The sequence below is a fragment of the Nannobrachium achirus genome, assembly GCF_963921795.1.
Source record: "Nannobrachium achirus genome assembly, chromosome: 9".
NCBI classification, from domain to species: Eukaryota; Metazoa; Chordata; class Actinopteri; order Myctophiformes; family Myctophidae; genus Nannobrachium; species Nannobrachium achirus.
In genome coordinates, this window is record NC_137818.1 from 20,322,444 (window position 1) to 20,337,443 (window position 15,000).

Genomic DNA, 15,000 nt, shown 5'->3' on the forward strand with positions numbered 1-15,000 from the left:
TTGGTGGTGATCAACCCCCCCAATCCAACCCTTGATGCTGAGTGCCAAGCAGGGAGGCATCGGGTCCCATTTTTATAGTCTTTGGTATGACCCGGCCAGGGAATTGAACCCCCGACCTCCCAGTCTCAGGGCGGACACTCTAACCACAAGGCCACTGAGCTGGTCAGACAGACAGACAGACAGACAGACAGACAGACAGACAGACAGACAGGATCCCCATTGGTGGTGATCAACCCCCCCAATCCAACCCTTGATGCTGAGTGCCAAGCAGGGAGGCATTGGGTCCCATTTTTATAGTCTTTGGTATGACCCGGCCGGGGAATTGAACCCCCGACCTCCCAGTCTCAGGGCGGACACTCTAACCACAAGGCCACTGAGCTGAATATGTAGGAATATGTAGGATACGTATATATGAATATGTAGGATACGTATTTACTACGACGCTATGGCATATTAGGAGTCAGACATAGTGAGATTGTAAAAATGGCTGTTTCTAGAGAGAGAAAAAATCCCACCTAGAGTGAAGTGAGCGGTGCGATTTAAGAGTTAATTTCCTCAAGCGTCACGCTAGCCAATCTAGGCCTGATGTAACCAGTGTTTTCCCCTCGGTTATTGACCGGACAAGGCCAGATTACAGGAGCATGTTAAGGCAAAATATGCATGGAGTCCATTCAGAAGATGAGTAGTAGATGTCCAGGTTTATTTGGAGGCAATCGGAACAAGTCCATAATACAGCATATGCAACTCAAGTCATAAGCCTTCTCAAGCCCTTTGAAGCTGCCAGATCTTAACAGCTGCATACAGCAGGTAACACAGACATAGTAGGTAACAGTTGGGGGCGGTTGGAGGGCACGATAATTGTGGCTTGCTTACCGGCCCGGTTCTGACTTGTTCCGCCAGTGACCAATATATAGGAAATCACTTCACTATGCTATAGGGATGCACGATTAATCGGGCCATCATATCGGTATTGGCAATATCGGCCATAAAAATGCATTAGCGGTATCAAACCGATATCAAAATAACTGATCGGTTTAGCCGATATTTTGTTTTGTAATACTCACATTTGAATGTGAAGCTGAAAAAGACCTTTGTAGTGATGAAGGCTGAAGATTCAATCAGGGTTCTCTGGGAAACTTTTCAACATGGATTTTTTTAAATAAAAATATAAAATTTAGATATTTTCAGTGTCATATCCGTTGATACCGATTCCGATAAGATATGTGTTGCATTATAATATAATAATGTAATACATATCGCTATCGGAATCGGTATCGACAGATATGAGCCTGTAAAATATCGGATATCGGCCATAATTTCATGATCGTGCGTCTCTACTATGCTACAGTATATCAAGAGTATGTTTACAGCTATAGATCAAACATCCCGATCAGTGAAACTTCCTGAGTTGGTTCATTCAAATGTTTTTTACTGTACATTCCATCACCACTCAAACAGAGGAGGATTCCAACTACAGACCTCTGAGAGACTCCGGTCAGGAGGGCGCGTAGCCTCCTGTTGTGAGCTGGTAGATCGTCTATTTCCGTGGCGTGACAGCCGTCACACTGACAGTGTATAAATACTGTACGCCTCCGGGCGCCAGTTCAGAGCCACCTGTGACCTGTTTCTCAGTGTGTTCTCGGCGTGTCCTCTGTCTGACACTGTGACGCGGCTGTGCCTGCTAAAACAAACACACATGCACTCCTTCTATGAATATACTAGTAAGACTCCCTAATCAGGAGATAAGCGACCGTCAGGTCACATGTATTCACCACTGGCCGTGGAGTGGAGCAGTGGCTTGTAGATCGGCTACTTTTGACTATTTTCCCATATTTTTTTCCCGGCGGTGCAGCGGTCTGTGAGGGTCCGATGGGGGCCCTGGCGGTGGCTGGGCCCCCGGGGACCCCCTGGGTGCCAGCCCGTCTCCCGGTCACTCGGGGGCCAAGTTACGGCCTTTTTAGCGGGCTGCAGTGGCGGGGGTCCTCCACTTTTGGTGGTCGGTGGTCCCCGGGAATTCCCCGTGAGCAGCCCTGTTGGGGTGGTCATTTTTGCACTTTATGGCGGCGGCGCCGGGGAGGCCCTGGGGTTCCCTGGAGCTCCGGGGTCCTGGAGGTTGTGGTTTGGCAGCCAAGGAGTGTGTGTCCAAAGTTTGGCATGGATCGGGGCAACGGTGGCGGAGATATGAGCAGGGCAAAAGACTGACAAGTGTGACAGACTGACGGACGGTGGAGGTTGCGAGGCGTTGTGAGCATGTAGATTTGCTATTTTCACAATTTCTGCCTCTAAACTTTGACAATTTGACAATATTTAATTTTAGAGGTATTAAAAAGTCCTTAAATTGTCACTTTAGAAATGTGCAGATACACCCTGTACACATCCAACTTGATGCTGGTTTGTTTACTGCTGAGTAAGAAAACAATGTTGAATGTGGACCCCCCAAAATAATTTGGGGACCGCCCTGGGGGTCCCGACCCACAGGTTGAGAACCACTGTCTTAAATCATAGAAAGAACCCTGGCGATCACGGTGACTGGAAAACAGTCACGGTAGCATTCTGCAAATGAACCTTATTGACCCTTTTTATTCAGCAGCCATTATAGCTGAACCTTTCAAATGAACGAGGTTGCAAAAGCATTGTATGACTGATGAATAAAGGACCAAGCCAGACTTAACCACTGCCAACCCAGTGATTAAATGTCATCAGTTACTGTACATGCACACCACCCAGAATAATTCCACATAAATCACCTAACCCGTTAAAAGGATCCCTGGCTTATAAGACTTGTATGCCTTTTTAGAGTGCACTGATGCACTCTATAACTACAATTAAACATCTTAAAGCCCTTTGCACACAGGCGCGTTTAACCGCACGGATAAAACGGACAGTTTCATTTTTTTTAAAGAAAACAATGATTCTCTATGACCTCATGCACACCGGCTCCGAATTAGCCGTGCGACGAGTGGCTGCGGCCGTGCGTTTTTTTTCTCGATCGAACCCAGTTCGATTCGTGCGTCTTGTCGCATGCGGTAAAAAAAACTCATCACTTTTTATGACTCCTTTTTGGATCCGCAGCACCGATTCCGCACAGCCTTGCACACCAAATCCAATGCGTTTTATTCATGCAGCAAACGAAAAAAACGCAACTGTCCTGTGTGCAAAGGGCTTAAATATTGTATTTATTTTAGAAAGGGTCCATCTTTCACTCAATAGGGGCCGCTCCCAGCGCAAGTTGACAATGTCATACTGATGTGCCGTTTCAACTCCTCTGTATTTATTGCTCTTTTCCTGAAAATGTCCTGCAAATGCCTTTTTTCCACAGCTTTCTTTCCCTGTTTTTCCTTTCTAATCTTTACGGAGAATGGAGTGTATTTTTGCAGAAATTTGAACGGCGCTCGTTGGGTCGTTCGTGCCGTGCCCGTGGTCGCCTCGTCTTTGTATTCACTTTGTATGTAATCGCGCCGCTCGAACGCATCTTGGCTTAACAGTAAATGTTTATTCAGCGGCAGGCAGTGCTGTGTGCGCACAGTGCATCGCCTCCTTTTCCTCCTCGTCCAACAGTAACACACTAGAATTTGTTGTACAACGTGCTGCATGACGAAAATAGCAGTCGCTATTCCGCGACACGTTGTGAGCTTGTAGAGCTGCCATTTTCTGCACGCGGAAACTTGCAGGATGTGGGATATTTCGAAACGTTTGCCTTCACAATAAAAGGTAATCAGCATTATGACAATGACAGTGGGAAAGGATAACGGCCGGTGGCATTTCACATTGCAAAGGGGTGAAGGGAGAGTATGCAGGGGGCGGTATGTAGATACACGCACATCCCAAAGGGACTGTGACAGCTTCTTAGTTTACACCTGAAGAAGGCCAACGTAGGTCGAAACGTTCTGTATTTTTTCCGCTCAATTAATACATTGATCTGGGGAGCTTTTAGACAGTGTGCAGACCTTTTCTTCTTTTCAGAGTATGAAGGGGGCACATATTTAAAAATTGTGGGAACCTTAATGTTAAATTGGATGAAATCATTTTGACAAATAATAGCTCGCAACGTATTGGAAAAAAGAAGAAAAAAAGGGAAACAAAATCTAAAATAGTTCATTTTTGGAACCATGAACTTTTAGTTCAAAAATCTGAATTTTGAACAATGAATTAAAACAATGGCGAACTGAACTTTGAACCAGTTCATATAGAAAGTGAACTTTCCCAACACTGCATATTCCTCACACTTTGGACGTCTCTAAAGTCCAACTGGCACCACATCAGAGAAGATATCTCTGAGTTGTACTGCCAGACAGACGAATAAACGACAGCTATGCCATTCATTGTTATGTTATCACACACAGTGCCAGCTAAAAAAACAATCATAGCTTATCTCGATGTAGCTCTGGTCCATAGCGTTAGTGGAGTTCTCCCTAACGCTATGTTCCTCTACCTCCGTATTCCTTGGCAAAACCGGAAAACCCCGCCGTCTGGTCCAAAAATAACAAAAACTGTTTCGCCCCTCATCAAACCAAAGGTATCAGTGGACAGTTGAAAGCTTACTCTACTTAGTGGACGAGGTCTGAGCCCCCCACCACACGATTAAAATACATTTCTAGGGCAAAATGAAAAATATTCCACCGGATGGAGACGCTCGTCCTGGTTTTTACGAAACAGCGCTTCCAACGTCGCAGAGTTGAATAACACCCAGTGAGACTAATGCTCTGTGTAATTCGGTCCTCTGACCTGCGCGGCAGTAGTGAGTTGGCACCTTGATGGCGATGACAAATAGTGAAAAACGAGAAGAAATGGAGTCTCCATCCGGTAGAATATTTTTCATTTTGCCCTAGAAATGTATTTTAATCGTGTGGTGGGGGGCTCAGACCTCGTCCACTAAGTAGAGTAAGCTTTCAACTGTCCACTGATACCTTTGGTTTGATGAGGGGCGAAACAGTTTTTGTTATTTTCGGACCAGACGGCGGGGTTTTCCGGTTTTGCCAAGGAATACGGAGGTAGAGGAACATAGCGTTAGGGAGAACTCCACTAACGCTATGGACCAGAGCTAATCTCGATGCAGAGTGAGAGAATCCCAAACCATTGCAGTGAAGTGCGTGTTGCCTACACTGCAAGCATAATAAAGTAAAGTAAAAGGAGAGGGGAAGCTAGAAAGCCAAGGGATAGACAGTAAAAAAAAAAAAAATCATCTTCAGTTGTTAATTTAATTACGTACAAATGGATAAATTAACACAAAGGGTTTTTATTGGGTGGAGTTTAGAATCAGACCAGGACAACACTCAGGGGTTAGATTAGCAAATTGATCCACTTTAATGGAGCATGACAGCGCCGAACCACAGGGCTTTCAGCCTAATGCCTCAGAGAGCTCACGCTGTACACACAAACACACCCTGCGTGTCACAAACACACAGAGACACGCACAGGAATAGAGATGCTTGCACGCACGCATACGCGCACACACACGCACGCGCACACACACAGGCTTATTAAAATAGTTTGCACGGCAAAACACTCCCAAGCCGGCTTACTACATTACTTCCCTTTTTGAAAACTCTTCTTGCCCCTCCTACGATGAATGAAGTATTTTCAGAGTTTGGTGAGAAGTGCTCTCACTACTCACTATCACGGCAAACACACACTACAAGCATGCACGCACACATACACGTACACGTGCGCACACACGCACGCACACACTATGAAGTCAGTCTCTAACCATTTAAAGCTGCTCAAATGGATTTGAGGCAGAACCATGCTGAGGCTGGGTTCGGGGGTGTGTATGCAGATATGATTATCTGTTTAATTTTGCACAAGTCTTTGAAGCTGAGGGCGGAACTCCTCGAGAAAAGTTTAAAAAAAATGTTTGGGTGAGCTCTGGGGGTTTACGCGCGGGGGTGTGAGTGATATTAAATGATTTGCAATTTTTATTCAAGTTATGATTGATTCCATGTGATTATAATGTTATATCTGGGATCATTTCTGCAATGTTATACAGTAGGTACTTTTACAGACTCGGGTGTACCTATATGCTGTGTCTCAAGAACTGAAATAGATAGACATGTATTGGTACCAAAATATCCACAATGCCCAACTTTATATTCAAATGTAATACATTTATGGGTCTTAAAATCAATGCATTTGGAGTTACAAAGGAAAAAACTAATTTTCAGACAGAGATCTTGGATTTCGGGGGCCGCCATCTTTGATTTTCAAGTGGCCCGGTTTCTTAAATCGAAGAGTGGCCTCCAAAGATGATATGTACCAATTTTCAGGCTTGTATCAAGTGAACGATTCTCCCGAAATACTGCTGTTAGCCGCTGTACTATTTTACTCAAGTCAATTTTGAATACCAGACTTAAGGCCCATTCCCACTGGGCCAGATAACAGATACAAAAAAATCTCTTTCTCCAGATATTTTTCCATTCAAGTGGATGGTAGATACAGATAAAAAATATCTGTCACAGATATTTATTTTATCTGTGACAGATATATATATATATATATATATATATATATATATATATATATATATATATATATATTTTTTTTGTATCTGTATTTACCACCCACTACCACCCATCTGTTATCTGGCCCAGTGGGAATGGGCCTTTACTTGTAAGAGTATTCTAGATTGCAGTATTAATACTTTTACTTAAGCAAAACATTTGAGCACTTTTTCCACCACTGTGTGTTTGTGTGTGTGTGTTTGAGAGTGTGTGTGCGTTTGCGTGCGTGTGTGTGCAGGACACAAGCCAGTAGCTAAGAGTGCGTGGGCTCTCTCGCAGCGGCTGTTTTATGGCAGTAATTACTTGGCAGAGATGAGGTGGCGGCCAGTAAAGAGACGGTGCTGTTGTTTCAGCGTTAATGACACCAGGCTACAGGGCTGATGGGGCGCTGATAGGGACCTTCCACCACTACTGTCTGGAGGCGTTAATGCACAGCACTGATAAAGCTACAACACCACCACTATATCGTCGGTGTCGGGTGGAAACCTTGTATGTTCAAGACCTTTCGTTTTAAAAATTAACTAAACAAGTGAAAACAGCTGATCTACAAGCACACAACGCTTCACACCGCGAGGCGTTGTGTGCTTGTAGATCGGCTGTTTTCACTACTTTTGTGCGACGAACTTGTACGATGAAGTAGGGCTTTACTTTGCGAAAGAACATACACATTTGAAACTTGGAGATACGAGGTTTCCACCCTACAACGACGATATGCACCAGTTGATATATACGCTTATGCTAGGGCAGGGATCTTCAACGGTTTTCAGGCCAAGGACCCCTTAACTGAGAGACAGATGAAGCAGGGAGGGACCCCTCTACATATTGTATACATTTTATGCAGATTTCCATCAACTGCACTAATCAGTCTATGTTGGATTCATGAAATGTTTTTTTAGACATTTAGCCACTTCAATCGTCAATATGTAGTAAACTTGACCTTTCACTCTGTACTTGGTCTGCTCTTTTTGACCTCTACACCAAACCTCTTTGCTGAAAACGCTGTGAGGCGTTGAGAGCTTGTAGATCTGCTATTTTTGGCGAAAGTTCTCCTCAGAATAGGGATGTGAGGGTTCAAAGTTTTTAATTGAAAATAATTATTCTATCACAAAGATTTGGAGGACCCCCTGTAGTAATTCTGAGGACCCCCTCGGGGTCCCGGGCCCCCTGTGGAAGACCCCTGTTCTAGGGCATTTCGAACCTTGCCTGCGTTTAAATCCCACTTTGAAGACTCACTTGTACTCCTTGGCGTTCGATGTAGTCAGGGGATATTCTTTTAAAAAAGTACTCTAAATTGGGAATGCCCATACATTTGATTTGATTTGATTTGATTTTTATTTGGATCTCTTTTAGCCCATCGGGCTAATCTTCCAAGAGTCCATAAGAACATAACAAAACATAACATTACATTACAAGACATTACATTATAAAACACAGAAATATAACAGCATGAATTATTAAAACCCATCTACATAAGAACTATGCATGGCAGGGGCGTCCTCCTCCCTGAGCCAGCCATACATCTGGCCGCATACCAATTTACTAAAAAAGCTAAAAACTGAACAAAATAGAAAAGAAAACTAAATAGTAAATGACACAATAGTAATTGTAGCTATGATAGCGCATTCCATAATTTAACTGCCCTAAAGATAAAAGATCGACTTCCCATAACAGTTTTTATTTTAGGTAAAACATAGTGATCTTTATGTCTTGATCTTGTGTTGACCTTGTGTTTATCACGTAAAGATATCAATTTATTTTTTATGCTAACTGGCTTGTTAGATATTTTGATTTTAGAGATTAAAGCAACAGACTGTTGTCTCACACATTCATTTACAGTGGGCCATCCCATTATACTGTGAAGTTGGCTCGTACCTGTTTCGTACCCACATCTTAAAATCATTCTAGCAGCTTTGTTTAGTGAGATTTGCAACCTTTTCATATCTTGCTGATCTGCGTTTCCCCATACTGCACAGCAATAATTTATGTGACTGTAGATTAGACTACGGGATATCACTTTTAAAGTACATTTAGGTAAAAGCTCCGCAATTCGTCCAACCATTCCTGCCATTTTCATTACTTTGTTAGACAGGTCTATAGTATGCGCTGTCCATGAAAGATTATTTTGTATTTTAACTCCTAATAATTTAACCTCTGAAACCTCATGAATTACAACCCCACCACATGATAGATTCCATGGCCCTAACTTCTTCCTCTTTCTGTTTGTGCATATGACCATGTTTTTAGTTTTGCTTGTGTTTAAAACCAATTTGTTGTTTTCAACCCATTTCATAACCTGTTTAAAATCTTTCTCCAGGTATTCATGCAACCGAGTTTGAGACTGAGCTACTGTAGTGATGGTTGTGTCATCTGCAAACATATGTGCATCAGATTCAGTTAATACTAACGGGAGATCATTTGTGTATATAATGTACAGCAAGGGACCAAGACAACTCCCCTGTGGAATACCACAGGTAGTGAAGCGTGGAGAGGAAAATGAACCATTGACGTAAACAGACTGCTTTCTGCCATACAAGTAGGAACTCATCCAATTAATAGAATTTTGACAGAAGCCATAATGACATAATTTTTTCAGTAAAATAGTGTAATCAATCAAATCAAAAGCTGCAGTAAAATCAAGAAGTAAAATGGATACAAGTTTACCCTGATCGAGGGCATTCAGCCAGGTATCGGTCATGTCAATCAAAACGGTTTCAGTTGAATGATTCTTACGGTATGCATGTTGGGCATGTGTTAACAGATTGTTTGTTTCCATATAATTCCATATGTGGTCGCTGACTATCTTCTCCAAGACCTTACTTAAAGAGGAAAGTAAACTGATTGGTCGACTGTTTGGGGCAGTGAAGGCGGATTTTGCATCCTTAGGAATAGGGCAGATTTTTGCATGTTTCCATTCTGTTGGAAACTTGCCTAGTTGCAAAGAGAGATCAAACAAGTACTTTACAGGTCTAGCGATATATAGTGCTGCATATTTCAATAATTTGTTGTCAATGAAGTCGTACCCTGGGGATTTGTTCTCAGGAAGCAACAACAGAGTGTTCTCAATTTGATCTAAGGAAATTTCCGGTAAAACAAAACTACATTCTTTCCCATACATAATCTGACTATCAATATTCCCCACCAGTATTTCATTTGTGGCATTGACCTGCATGTTCGACCTAAGATTGTTCACCTTTAATTCATAATGGTCAGCAAAGTGATTGGCAATATCTATTGGTTTCGTCTTGATCTTTCCATCAACCTCCACACTAACAGGATTTGTGTTATTTGATCTACCCAGTAACCCATTTGCTGTACTCCATATCTGTTTCGAATTATTTTTACATTACTCAAAAGCTGTTTTGTAGTATATGGACTTTTTCTGACGATTCAGTTTTACAACAAAGTTCCTGCATTTCCTATACAACATAAGATCAGAAAGCAAACTTGACCTGGATGCGATAGTTTTTGCCTCGTCTCTCTGAGACATTGCATCCCTCAGTTGTTGATCAATCCAGGGGGATGGTTTTGCTTTGATAGAACTTTTCCTTAAAGGGGCATGATGGTCAACAACCTCAGTTAGCAGCTTAGTAAAACAGTCAACAGCATCATCTAAATCATTCTCAAGGTACACAAGGTCCCATGGAACAACGCCCAAATCTCTCCTGTAATCCTCCAGTTTAAAATGCTTGAAGCTTCGTCTTATAGTCACCCTGGGTGGTCTCTTTGGAACCTTAATATTTTTTGTGATGCTCACTATGTTGTGATCTGTCCAGGATACAGGTATAGATTTAACCTTGGAGCATTTCCCCGGAACATTACAGATTTTGAATACCAGACTTAAGGCCCATTCCCACTGGGCCAGATAACAGATACAAAAAAATCTCTTTCTCCAGATATTTTTCCATTCAAGTGGATGGTAGATACAGATAAAAAATATCTGTCACAGATATTTATTTTATCTGTGACAGATATATATATATATATATATATATATATATATATATATATTTTTTTTTTTTTTGTATCTGTATTTACCACCCACTACCACCCATCTGTTATCTGGCCCAGTGGGAATGGGCCTTTACTTGTAAGAGTATTCTAGATTGCAGTATTAATACTTTTACTTAAGCAAAACATTTGAGCACTTTTTCCACCACTGTGTGTTTGTGTGTGTGTGTTTGAGAGTGTGTGTGCGTTTGCGTGCGTGTGTGTGCAGGACACAAGCCAGTAGCTAAGAGTGCGGCTGAGCTTGAGTCTGACATTGTCCCATTGACAAGAGATTTCAAAGGGGAGGGGATTTGAAATTTGAAATTCCCAATCACAAGAGATCTGGTGGGAGGGGTTGTGTTTGACGTGTGTGTACTCAAAAACATTCCCCCCTCCCCCTCCCCCTCCCCTCTATGACAGGCATCAAACAGGTCGTTGTCTTTGATGCTAACGAGGTGTGCAAAACCCCCTTTGAAGTTCAAAGGGAGCAATTAAGAGCTTTGGCTGAGCTCTCCCTCCCTCCACTGTTACTGTTGATTTTCAAAAGGTAGACCCACCCCCTCCTCCGAGGCTCCGACTCTCATTGGCTTGGTTCTGCCTAAACCAGAGAAACTTTAGCGTCATATGACAACACCAGACCAAGAGAACCAGTCCGCTCAGAGAGTGGGCGGGTCTATATGGGCTGGAGCCAGGCAAGGACATACATACTGTGGACTGAAATACAGGTCGTTGTCAGACCACTGTGTAGGGTGGCTCATGGGTCCCTAATCCCCTAAATACTAACAATAATCTTTTTGTGATCATTCCATGTGTACTGTACACTGACACGCGTTCACGCGCTAGTGCACCCGTTTGATTTGTACTTTGTCCCCTTGAGCAGCAGAACCTCTGAATGGTGGAAAAGTAATGGCTTGCGTAATGATCTGCCGCAGCCACACACAACTCAGGATCAATGCCATAGACCAGTGGTACAGTTGGTCTGTGCAATCTCTCTCTCTCTCTCTCTCTCTCTCTCTTTTCAAAATGTATATAAGGTAGAAGTGGTTAGTGTATGTTTTGTAATAATAGTAAATCTACAAAATAATAGTATGTTAACTAAAGTTTTCAATAAAATGTAGTGGAGTAAAAGTACAATATTTGAATCCGAGATGTAGTGGAGTAGAAGTATTGGAAACTGGAAATCCTCAAGTAAAGTACAGACACCTCAAAATTGTACTTAAGTACATTACTTAAGTAAATGTACTTAGTTACTTTACACCACTGTATTTCAGTCATCTGAAAGTTTATTAGTGGATGTGGACAGGAGGAGCTGGGAATAGAACCCACGGATCATTGGCCAACCTGCTCTACCTCCTGAGCCACATATGTACTGTAACTTATGTGCATTTTTGTTGTATTTGTACTTACTTTGTACTTATTATTTACAATTTACAATACTTTTACTTCTGCTCCACTAGATTGTACTTTGACTCCACTACATGTGTATGTTTATTATCCTGAGAACGAGATGTAGTGAAGGCGACGCAGAATGAGGAATAACATAATGAAAGCACTACTATGAATTCTCAACCTTTGCTTTTAACCACATTGCAGGGCTTTATGGCCCATGTTAAACATATGATTGAATTAAGGTTAAAAACCTACATACAGACAGACAAGATATTCTTGTTAAAGGAGTAGTTCACCCCCAACATGACTTTTTTTCTATTGATTACTCATGCCATGGAGAGTAGAGTTCAATAATATTTTTGGGTTTTTGTCACATTCCTAAGACAAAAATGTGATAACAATAAATTTTCCCCCATTGATTCCGGATGGTGACCCGTTTCGAAACGGGTCACCATCCGGAATCAATGGGGGAAAATTTACTCGAATCAAATTTTTGTCTTAGGAATGTGACAAAAACCAAAAAATATTATTGAACTCTAGTCTCCATGGCATGAGTAATCAATAGAAAAAAAGTCTTTTTGGGGGTGAACTACTCCTTTAACAAGGGAACCTGTTGCGAGGGAGACTAGGCCTAAATCAAACAAAATGTGATGGTGGGCTGTTAACATTCAAAATGGTTGTGCTTTGGTTGTACCTGTTTCCACGCATCTGCATAGGTGACGGGGTGCTTGTATGTGTGTGTGTGTGTATGTTTGCGTGTGTGCGTGCGCACATGTCGGCTTGCACAACACCGGTGGTGGCATTTTGTGATTGTGCTTTTCCGTGGAACAGTGAATAGACGGTAATTATCACCAACTGCACTAAAAATACTGCATCCTCCACACGCTGTAGGGCGGTGGAGACTCTCCTCTATCGCTGTTTGGTTTCATTATAAACTGTTTGTGTGTTTTTTCGGCTACTGGATACATATTTGGCTGGCAGCGGTTTGATAGGAATTCCCCTTATCTGTCCTTTCCAGAGTGCCTTTGCTCCCATGTGAAATTGGCATGGTAATCTGTTAAGGATTTCTTCCTCCCTCTCTCTCTCTCTCTCTCTCTCTCTCTGTCTGTATCTATGTCTCTCTCTCGTCCATACCCACAATGCTCATGTAAATAGGGGGGGCACGGAGCAGTACCCCCTGCTGCCCTCTCTCTGCAGCCAATTAAATCCCTCATTGGAGTCGGGAGACCCAGCAGCCAATCACCGATCCCGATGTTTACTGAAAATGGTGTCCGAGGCAGGATTTGTTTTAGCTTCTCTCTCTCTGTCTCTCTCCTGCCTGCCTGGAGTGTTGCTAGCGTGGTGGAAAAAGTATTCACAATGTTTACTTAAATACAAGTATCAATACTGCAATGTAGATGTACTGTACTCTGTTACAGGCAGAAGTATTGTTTTCAAAATGTACATTTTGAAAAGCAGCATCTCCAAAAGTAAAAGTACTCAATGTGCAGAATGTCCCATTGCACACTTTCAAAATGTATTTAAATCTTTTAAAAATAGCAGGTCTACAAGCTCACAATGTGTGGCAAACAATGTGAGCTCGTAGATTGTCTATTTTCAAATGGCTGAAATGTAAATAGGGGTGAAGTGGTTAATATATGTTTTGCAATAATAATCCAAATTTACCAAGTAACTTGTTTTCAAATAATTGTAGTTGAGTAAAAGTACACTATTTGCATCTGAGAGTAGAAGTAAAAGTACTGAAAATTGGAAATACTTTAGTAAGGGCGTGGTCACACTGCACTTTTATTCTATCTATTCTGCCAATGCATTTCAATGGGAATGGAGCGTTTTTATTTTTTTAAGAAATCCGTGAATGGCAGCAACCCGCTCGATTCCCGACTGAAATGCATTGGCAGAACCTGCCATCATAGGTAGAATAAAAGTGTGCTGTGACCGTGCCCTAAAGGAAAATTACCTCAATATTTTACTATGTACAGTACTTGAGTAAATGTATTTAGTTACTTTACACTACTGGTTACTAGCGCAGAGAAACAACCGGGGAGTATTGTGGGCGGTATACCCCAATATTACCAAAGGTATTACCCTAGGAGTTCAAAACGTTTAATCCCTAACCAAGCACATCAGATTTCAAGTTTGGGTAGTTAAAAATAAAAATAAATAAAAGATCCGATTGGATCAGGAATTCAAGTCCAAATCTCCAAAATGGGTAGTTTGATGCCTTCATCCCACTGGAGGGGTGGATTCATAATGGATTACCAGAGCAAAATGTACCATCCATTTAGACATGTGTTTCAATCAATATATATAAAATGCAAAATGTTATAAATTGAAATAATACCTAATGCCTTTATCAGCCCTATATTGAGCTGATCAGAGCAATGTTCACTGAGTTAGTAGTAGTAGTAGTAGTAGTAGTAGTATAGTAGTAGTAATGCCCCATACTGTATGTGTTTCTTTTTACTTCTCTTTTTTTTCTATAGCTTCTATTTTCTATAGCCTGGGATGGCCAGACTAATATTATATAGATTTTTGTCTGGAATCTCTCTATGGAACCTGCATTTCCAAGGGGCGGATTAAAGAAAAATGCCTCTGGCAGGGGTTGACACTAACCCTAACCCTAACCCTAACCCTTGCCCGTCGGGCAAGTACAGGTCATGTTCTACTTGCCCAAAGGTCATACTCATTTGCCCGAAAAGTAAATCGTCCATTATAAAATGATAGCTAAGATTTTAATTAACGCTCAATTTAACACATATTTCTTTACTTTCTGGGTCTGTGCGATAAAAAAAGTCATACTGTACCTCAATACTTCCAAATCCAAATATCTACATAGCTATGATTGAATATGTCTATGGTTTCAGTGTAGCAACAGTAAAAACAGCACATTATAGGTAAACAGAGCTATTATTTTACATTCCACAGACTAGAAGACAGAGCACTCTGGCCACGTTCAGGTGTTTAGACAGATATCTGGTGTTCTGTTTATAGACGTTTGCGTCCGCTCTCAAATGAGCACTTGTCCGGTCGGGCAACCTGAAAGCAAACTTCACCTGCCCGAAAGTTTTATTTACCTTCCGGGGGCAGGTGGGCAAGCCTTAGTGTCAATCCCTGATGCCTCTGGTAA

General features: G+C 41.9%; 1 protein-coding gene across 1 annotated transcript in view; it reads left to right on the forward strand.

Annotated features, from left to right (window-relative positions):
* The window catches only part of LOC308291136 (voltage-dependent calcium channel subunit alpha-2/delta-3-like), a gene marked incomplete at both ends in the record, with an annotated part of 340,367 nt that overhangs the window by 90,359 nt on the left and 235,008 nt on the right, over positions 1–15,000 (forward strand). The window lies entirely within an intron of this gene.